Source organism: Dipteris shenzhenensis, chromosome 31 (assembly GCF_047967505.1).
Source record: "Dipteris shenzhenensis isolate YYH24624 ecotype China chromosome 31, Dip_SZ_1.0, whole genome shotgun sequence".
Lineage (NCBI taxonomy): Eukaryota > Viridiplantae > Streptophyta > Polypodiopsida > Gleicheniales > Dipteridaceae > Dipteris > Dipteris shenzhenensis.
In genome coordinates this window covers 28373144-28383170 of record NC_141626.1, presented here as the reverse complement: position 1 = coordinate 28383170, position 10027 = coordinate 28373144, and positions in this window count along the sequence as shown.

The following is a 10027-nucleotide window of genomic DNA, read 5'->3' as shown; positions in this document are numbered from 1 at the left end:
TGCCTTTCGGCACATACTCACTGGTACTATCTCCTTTCATTTCCGTCAACTCTGCCAGCCCGTGTAGGTATAGTCCAAGCAAGTTTGCTGGTAGGTAGTCGGCTCTCTGCTCCACGCTTGCGAGAAAGATTTCCTTGAACACTCCATACCTTATGTAAGCTTTTGCGTAGCAAGATTCAATGCCATTATGTTTGGAGAAGTAAACTTTGCTCTTGAAGCTTTAGCTGCAATAGCCAGTTCCAAAGCATTCAATGCCACTCTGGTCTACCCATCAATTGCACCTGCAAGATCTACCCATCAACTGCGCCTGCAAGAAACTGAAGGCCTGTCGGAAAGAGATGTGCCTTAACGTATACTAATAGGTCGGTTGTCTAGGTAGCCGCGTTCGATCAGAGAGTCTGTTGACGGATGTAGACACCCTTCCATTCGCAGTGAGTTCTCTCCCGTTGTTGCGATGCAACGCCACCACCGGTGACAAAGACGGAACCTTGGAGCCGCGTAGTGACGGACGGAACCTTGGAGCCGCGCAGTCCAGCCAAGAACCAAAGGTTGGTATATAAGGCCATAAGGCCCCAAGATAACGCTATAGCCAATTCGTGCATAATAGGTACTAAGTTGTGATAGTTTTTTGAGTGGGAGGAAGAGGGTCACGTGTTGGAATCTGGGAGAGTTCCCTCTGGTTAGAATATTCAGCCAATATTCGAGAGCTTGGCGATTGGTCTGCCATGGCGACCACGGATAATGTTTTTGCACATGTGGCATTTGTCGAACTAAAATAGAAGCGGGGTAAATCGAGTAGATAGTCAAGTAGTTAGTTATAAGATAGTTCTGAGGAGCCGACTAGGTCACAGCCTAGTCTAGTTAGCCGTCAACCAAGTTAGGGATGGCGTTAGGTCCAATTCAGTTAGGTTGGCCAGATTCGTGCCTTGGGAGAATTTCAAGGCCGAGGTTCAGCAAGTTTTAGGCTGGAGTAAAAGTTGAACAAGGATCAGGAAAATGAAGTGTGTGGAGGAGTGTTAAGCTCATAAAATCTGAGGAGGGGCCAAACTCAGGGATTGAGGGCAGTGTAAACAAAAAAAGAGGTGTTTACTCAACCCCTGTGACAATCATGGTTTTCAATCATGATTGTCACAGGGGAATTAAAGTCCTGAAGAACAAAGCTGCTGTAGCTTACAAAACTGCAGCAAAAGTTGATTTATTGGTTGCTGGTTCTGCGGTGTGGGCTTGCAACGAGAGATCCTCTAGTTCTTTAGCTATAATTTCTACAATTGCTTCTAATTTCCGTTGTAGGTTGCGTTGGCTTGCCACAACCTTGTTTCGTTGTAGGTTGGGATGTGAACCCCCTTTTACAACTCAGAATTTCCAATCAATAGTGCATATAGGTCGATAGACAAAAGTACTAAAACGCTGATGAGAAATTTTGACATTCTCTAGCTCGCTAGAAGCTCGCAGCATTGACAAATAATTACTAAAGGAATTGAGCCTCCGAGAGATAGATATCAGCACACGGACGATGTCTGACGTTGGATTGTGTATAGCTTTTGTGCTTGAATTTATCATCTTTAGGAAATTTCACATATGCTAACCAACATATCCAAACATGCAGAACACGAGGAATGCATATTGACTAATCATGATTGTTTTTCAGATTCCAACATTCCAGCAAAGAAATAGGCGACTTCTCGTCGAGCTGTGGACGTCACAAAGGACACTCCACGTAAGTAGAATGTACGGTCATTTCAATTCTGAAATGTTTCCGCACCGTCTGTTGCTCTGGTCCGCATTAATGCGCTACACCTCCAACACTGGAGGTGACTATTCGAAACGGGGGGATGGCACATCCCCCTATGATATATAATTTTTGGAGAGACATGTGCCAGCTCTCCACCATACATTACGTATGGTTTTTTTTAATTAAAACTCCTCATCTTGAGCACGCACACTTCTTCGCACATTCTGTTTCCGCAAGGGAACATTACATTTGCTTGGTTCGACCAACATACTAATCATGTCTGCAACACTTCTGTTTTCGAGATGTTTGCAGCCTCCAAACGAGTGTCTTCTCCTAAAGGTACGCACAACAAAATGTATTTGCTTGATTCAAGTAATTTTATCAATTCTTTCACCTTCTAAAGATAGAGGTTCAGTCCATTTTGGTTTTCCTGTTGCGTTTAGACAAAACCACGTGAGTGAAATTGTAGCAAAGTTTCGGATGGTTTTTATTATTAATCCCTGTAGGTGTTTAAACCCGAACATAAGACATCGATTCATGTCACGATGTAGAAATGACCACCGGAAACTCCTTCGAACATGACCATTCGTCAACGCTCAGAGCAGCCAGAGTTCAACTTGATATAACATCAAGAAAGATGTCCTTGAGGCCAGCTACGTCATCGTGGTTGACCATCGCAGATAGATACAAGCAATGGGTTAGTAATTGCGCGGCTATTTTCTCTAGCCTTCAAATCTACGGTGTCTGTGGCATAACCACGCTACTGTCTGCAAACCAAAGGATCGTTTCTTCGCAAGGCATAGGCATCTCGAGCCACAGCGCCGCACTCGAAAACATGATACTTTTGGATGCCTGCGAGAATATGGGCATGCAAGTGACTTACTGGAAATGCCAAAGCTGCACACGAGATGCCTAGCGGAGCAGATACATTGTGCGGTTGATGCCACAGTACTCTCGGCAGTTGCTTAAAACAAACCACCTCCACACGCAACTGCTAAGCATCATAGATGTATCCATTTCAGTTACCACGACTGCAAATGCAATTGCTCGTGGCACACTCGATCGAAGGTCACTTCTAGACAATCCTCTGATATCTTGGCGAAACGTCCCACTAAGCTCGGCTCAAGAAATCGTGACGAACGAGCTGTCAGGTGTGCTCGCATACAACATCGAGAACAATCCAATATTGCGCAAGTACAATTCTTTAGCAGAGCGTGCGGACATCAAGATGGGTATGTGCATCTTGAGTCCTCAAACCATTGCAGGTATCTTGGAACTACACGATGAGACAACTCCCTTCAAGTTAATGTCGGAATCTCAGCCTGAGCTCCTGCTTTTGCAAAACATGGTGGACCCCGCGAACCGTCGCGCCTTTGATGCAAGGGACAAGCATGAGTTTGCCTTCATACAGCTACGGGGTACAGAAATGCTTTCAGAGAGGGTCGCTTCATTCCACGTCGACGGAGTAGCAGCAGCTGGCAGTGCGTGCATTGACATAACCATGGAGTCAGCAGTGTTCCCGTTCCTGTTCCCTTTCGGACGGGGCTACTATGATGGCTGCATACAGTTCAGCAACTATGTGAAAATGAGAATATGCACCTTATTCTCTATCTACACGCTCTACAAGCCGTACCTGTTGATCATGTTCCAGTTAAAACAGGCAGTGATGATTGCCAATTCAAGCAACTCTACATGCTTGCAACGAGACATCGACCAATATAGGAAAGCCAACCCTGCCACGACTGATGAAGACGCAATGAGACACGTGCTTCGCTACAACATGCCATCAACAATGCCGGGGTCCCCATCGTGGCATCGACGGCAACTGAAGGACCTCGTAACGATGGTCGATGCTTGGGGCCTCCCAGATTTCTTTCTGACATTCACTGCAAACGAGGTCACCGATACACGGTGGCAAGAAATTAATGTGATCGAGAGCATCGCAACACATTATAATGCGCAATTCACTTGGAAGGACTATCCTGTTAAATGCGTGGCACTTTTCCACGCACGCTTCCACATGTTCATGCGCAAGCATTTGCTTTCATCCGACGGTCTGCTTGGTCGAATACAACAGCATGTCGTTCGTTATGAGATACAAAACAGGGGCTCCCTACACGCCCATGTCATATTGTGAGTCCACCATGATGACCGTCAGCGAATTGCAAATGAGATTGCGGCTTACGTCCCCAGGGACGAGGCCCTGGATCCTCGAAACACAAGGCTGCGAGAAATAGTTCTCAGGAAGCAATTGCACGTATGCAGGAAAGCATGCTACGTCGGACCGTCACACCACAGTTGCAAGCACGGCTTCCCTTTCGCAACACAGCCAGAATATGAACCCATCCTCGACCCTCTGACGCAACGTTGGTTGTATTACCGGCCGGGACATGAGCACCAAAACGTCGTCCCTTACCACCCTTCCGTGTTACTGTTGTGGGGTGCGCACATGAACATACAGCGGGTGACAAACTCTTCAATCTCTCACTACCTCCTCAAGTACGCGATGAAATCTGAACCAATGGGCAAACTGAACATCCGTTCAGAAGACGCCTCACGTTTGGGGTTGCAACATCTCGACAAAGTAAAGCTGAAACTCATCGCCACGAGCCTCCTATCAAAACCAACCTCTCCAACAGAGGCCACGCTAAACTACTGCATGCAAATACCAACAATCACAAGGAGCGAGACCGTTCACTATGTCGACTCCTCGCCACCATCTCTAAGACAACACATCGTCTCGTGAAACAACAACGTCACCCTGCACCCGGTCGACATATACTGCGGGAGACCGAGCGTCATCGAGGAGAGCACGTTCTACGATTACCATAGGCAATATGTGATACGAAAGCCCAAGGAAACGCAACGTGGAACGGTCGGTCTTGACCTCTTCGGCAACAGGATCGCAAAATGTGAGCGAGTAGTCAGATTCATTGACTACCACCCTGGACATCAACCAGAGGGGTACTTCTACAACGTGCTCTTGCGAAAACTCAGCTTGAGGAATGAAACGGAGCTCATATCACCTGCCAACACAGCTGGATCCTACTTTGTCGAATGCCAAATGCGTGGCCTCATATTGAGCAACGAGGACCTCGAGATGTATGTGACCGAATACACGCAAAGGAACTTGCTAGCGACTGACCACACGGACCAGTTGATCAATATGATATTGCAAAAGGTTGCGATCATCCGAGACTGCCCGATGGAAGCGCCTAACATCGACCAGCAAACTGTCGAAGGGCCAACACGCGCGAGGATGTTGGAAAAAATGGCCGAGTTTCGCACCGTCGCCAATGCCGCATTGACAGTAGAACAACAAAGAGTCTTCGAAAGCCTGGCTTCACAACAAGCTCGGGGCTGCACGTTGTCTGTGGAACACCAGGTAGCGGCAAAAGCTTCTTGATACGGTACTATGTTTCGCATCTGGTAGCGCAAAACAAAACGGCAATACTCTGTGCATCAACAGGGGCAGCTGCGACGCGGCTGAGCGGGATTGCAACCACTGTACACTACCAATTCAAGATCCCTGTGCGCAGCAGTCAGTACCCACTGAACATCCATGAGACGGATGAGCGACACCTCGCAATCAAGGAAGCCAACGCGATCATCATTGACGAGATGTCCATGCTAACAAGGATGACTTTCGATCTCGTGGTAAGACAAATCGTCAATGTCACTAATGGCACATTGCATGAGCCATTCAGACACAAAATGCTGATAATTTTTGGTGACCTGGCGCAATTACCGCCAGTCTGCAAACACCGCGAGGATCTCTGCGAGCCGTGCCACATCACGTCCTCCGCGCACTGGCCTGCAGCGAAAATGTACCACATGCAATTCTCGGTGCGACATGCACGAGACATGCCGTTCCTGGCATTCTTGCATACCATAAGACTCAGGACGCCCACAACTGACGAGATTTTCGACTGTTTGGGGCAGTGCATTGTCGACAAGGAAGGTGCATGCCACTTCATCAATGCCGAAACAACCATCATTTGCACACACAGAGTCGATGTCGCTACCTTCAACGATGAGCTTGTGGAGAAATTCAACACTCCCGAGATGATTGTGCATGTTCAAATACACAGTAATGCCGCGAGCGAACCAGCTCTCAAAGAATGGTTGGAGGACAAAAGCTTCAACGAGATAGGAAAAATTTGTGTGGGGGCGAAGGCAATGATAACAGAAAACATCGACCTCGCAATAGGTGCTGCAAATGGAGCAATGTGCAAAATCAAGAGCATCAATGCAACTAGCAGGGGGGAAATCAACGGTATCACTGTCGTCGTGGACACAACGGCGGCCGTGCTCACATTACGACGCTCGAAGCATCAGCGAAAGGCAATAAATGGAAAATGGTTCCACAAGTCCACATTTCCACTGACCCTAGCATACGCTATCACGGGACACAAATCCCAAGGCGCAACCATATCCAACAAAGCGTTGCTCATATTCCGAGGAGTGTTTGCCCCTGGCCTCTGGCATACGTGATGTTGTCCAGAGTGACTGAGAGAACGAGGCTGCGCATACTACATTGCCCACATCCAGACATATTCAGACCAATTCCACGAGAGTTCTCACAGCCGACAACACAACCACGCACATAAAGGTATTCACTACCAGAGATTGAAAAAGGCAGAGGCAAGTCATGAATATGTTACGTCAAACATGCGTGCAAGGAAAATGGTTTTAATATCTTGTCTGTTGTCGAGAACAGGTGCAGAGAATTCAGAAAGCTCGGGACATTGCAGCATAAGACATGGACGCAGATAAGGTAAATTCCACCAGCATGAAAGAATCTTTTTTTCTTGAAGATTTAAAAAGATGGCTCATTTGAAAAGACGGTGTAATAAGTCGTGCCTGCAAGCTGCTATTTGAGCTATACAAAAGCAACGCGAAGGCAACAAAACCTCCACCAGCAAAGAGGAGGTTCTTCCTAACCACAAAGCAATTCCGGCTAGCAAACAATGCAGGAGAACGTCCGGGAGCTTACATCAATGGCTTCAACACGTATGCGGAACTACGCGACTTCATTGACAACTGCAATAGGCGTTTGCCAACTAAAAGAGAGCCGGGAGGCTTGAGATTCGCAAATGGTGCGTAATGCTTCCGAAAATTAAAAAAAACCGCAACAGTTGAGAAAAAGAATTAACGAGTTGCAAGAACAACAAACTCATCATGGATTGCACTTCTCCTGCAGGACTCCTCAAAGAGATCCTTGTCGAGCTTGACATTGAGTTCGATGAGACCGATAGGATGATGGAAAGTTTGGAGGGGCAGAAGCTACTAGACACGAAGACGAAAGGGATCACAGCGTATGCGTGCGAGCTGCTGCATTACGGGTACAACGTATCCTTGGAGTTGCTGAGGGACACGACACGCGATCAAGCAACGGCTATACTCGAACAATTCATGGAACAATTTGGAGGGACGCACGACGCGATGCACCCGGTGACGACAATGGAGAAGCTTACGTATATTTTCGACAGGGACTTATACGAGGAGCGCTTCGGTATTGGAAATGATCCTTTCACGCCAACAGAGAAAAACCAGGGCAAGTAAATAAATGCATTCTATTATGGACGTCAAACAGGAAAAAAAAGTCCGAAAACCTCGATGACTAACGTAATTGTCAACGTTTACGCAGGTACGACATTGAAAGACGCGAGCCTCGAGATGAAGGAGGAGCCTCCACTGAAGCGCCCGCACAAGGGAATCGCGCGAGCCTCATCGTCTACTGCATCACGTGCAAGCCCAACAATAGAAAATACATAGGGAGCACGACGGACCTGCCGCGGAGGATCAAACAGCACAATTAAAAACCACCGGCGAAAATGAAAGAGGACTTGCAGCGTTACAAGCCCTTCGAAGAAAATTTCGAAATCAAAGTTTTGGAAACAACAGACACTGTAGACAAAGCACGAACTTTAGAGCAGTACTACATAAGGAGCCACAACACAGTAGGTCCATTAGGTTACAACACGCTCGAGGGCCATCCGGCTAGAGCGCGGAAGTACTATTTCCTAAAGCGTAGGAACATAATTTGACCCAAAAAAAAAACATTTGCGCCTTCGAAAAAAGGGATCCAATGAAGTTGCAAATGGTGCTCGAACTTTTGTTGTACATGCAATGCAGCTTTGGGTTTGGATTTTTCCTGTCACAGTTGCATGCTTCTGGCTCAATTTGGTTTTGATTTATTATTTATACATTTCTGAAATACATCTCCCCGTCTTTCGCTCGAAGTGGAATGACAATAGATTTGCTTACAGTGCAAAGAATAGAAATTTGTCTTCCTCCGAAAAAAAGAAAAACTACGTTTTACTGTCGACATGAACAACATCAAGTGCAAGCAGGACTGGATGATAACGAAATCTCTAGAAAAGGTTGCATGCAATTGAACATCAAACTTCTGCATCATTTCTGACAACGTGACTCACGTGAACCTCAACAAGATAGCAAAAGAGAGAAGTATTCATCAAGAGCCCAGCTGGCCAAGCACTCTAGTTGCTAGCAGTGAGTGGAAGCCATGGGATTGGTACTTGTTTCCTTGGAATTCAGGGTGATACTTTTCCTTGGGATTAGGGTTGATGGACATGTGGCAGTCATGGGTACTGGATCTGACTGGGAGCTTACTTGGCAAACCTAAGCTCAGGAATTGGCAATCCTAATAAGCCATGGGATTGGTGCTTTTCCTTGGGATGAGGGTTGATGGACAAGTGGCAGCCATGGGGAGTGGCTCTCACTAGCGAGCTTACCTGGCGAGATAGTTAGTGGAAGCCCAGCGAGTTCGAAAACTCAGAAATGCTTCTTTCACGAACTCATTGTGGAAGAGCCACTGACGTAACGCCTTCGAACTTAAGAACCCGCGAAGAAGATCAAATCTTTGCCAAACCTCCGGGTTGTCTAGTACTTTGATGTTGGCCCAAGGAGTTACGGTTCACGTACTGGTAGCTCGTATCCGAAGCACCAACCAGACTTCTCATTGGACGCCATAAAAGCTAACAAATCTTTTGCTCCGGATTATGACTCTTGCCGTATGTGGCATGGGTGAAGTATCAAATAGGACCCAGGCATGCGTCGGATTCAAAGCCGCTCTGCTATCGACGATCACGGCAGCGTTTTGAGCGTATCGTCCCGGAAAAGGTTCCAGACAGTGACGGTGTTTGACTTTGTACAATGGCGGGAAAGAGACCAGGGTTGCCACACGATTTTGTGGTGATGGAACGCACTGAAAATCCATTTATGGCCGACATGTCACATTTGCTCATAGTAAAGGACAGTGCTTCACCTTGTTTCCTCCTCTTTGGATTGCCATGCCTTTGCAAAAGTAGGATTTTGGATTGTGGAACGGTGCAGGGGGCTTGTAGCTCGGGCAGAAGCAAGCATTTAGAGGAATAACAGAGTCCTCCGATTCCTTGCAAAAGATCCTGGGAATTAAAAGGAATAAGGAGAACTGCATTCGGCTCACCTTTTGGCCCGATGGCCTCCTGGAAATTCATGGGAGCAAGCGAGGCCTATTCATTGATCAGAGCAAGCAGCAGAAACTTGCAGCTGAGTACGAGTTTAAAACTGCAGCTTTCTGCCTGATTGCGTGTCGATTGATCGGAACTTTGGATCATGCCCATGGATGAGTCCGATGAGATGCCCATGTTGTTTGTCCTGGGGCTTCGTGACTCAGGCTCCCCCTCGCGTTCAATCGAGCTCCCAGACTTATCGGTTTCTCAGAGAAGACCATCTGATAATGGGTACGTACTGCAGCCCCTAAATCGATACGTTAGTGGGCCGCTTGGAAGTAACACCACAAATTCGAACAACAGGTATTTCAGCGGACCGCTCGGGCTTGACAGAAGAGCACTGAGTAGCGTACCTTCAGTTCTGAGGAGCAGATCGCAACAGCATAGCTGGGGAGCCATGAACATCTTCTGAAATGAGGGCCGCTCCCGCTTTGTGCCGTTTGTCCTTTGGATTTCTGCAATTTTGATGAAACGTAAGCATAGGTCGTACGTAGCGACGTCAATTGAAGGTGAGCTTTTTTGGATGACCCGTCTTCCTATTCGATGCAAATGTCTGAGCAGCTTGATGTGAACTGAGTCGCCAACTCTCACTTATTTCTCAACAATTCGTCACCTTTAGCACGTCTTGATGTCTACATCGCTACATGTTCGATAACAGTACCTGAAGCTGTATATAGGGATTTGAAATTGCACCGCATCGGGGTTTTAAATGATTGAACTTTTCAACGAGTATTCTCTAAGAACAGCGCAATCCATATAGCTTAACATGATAGGTATT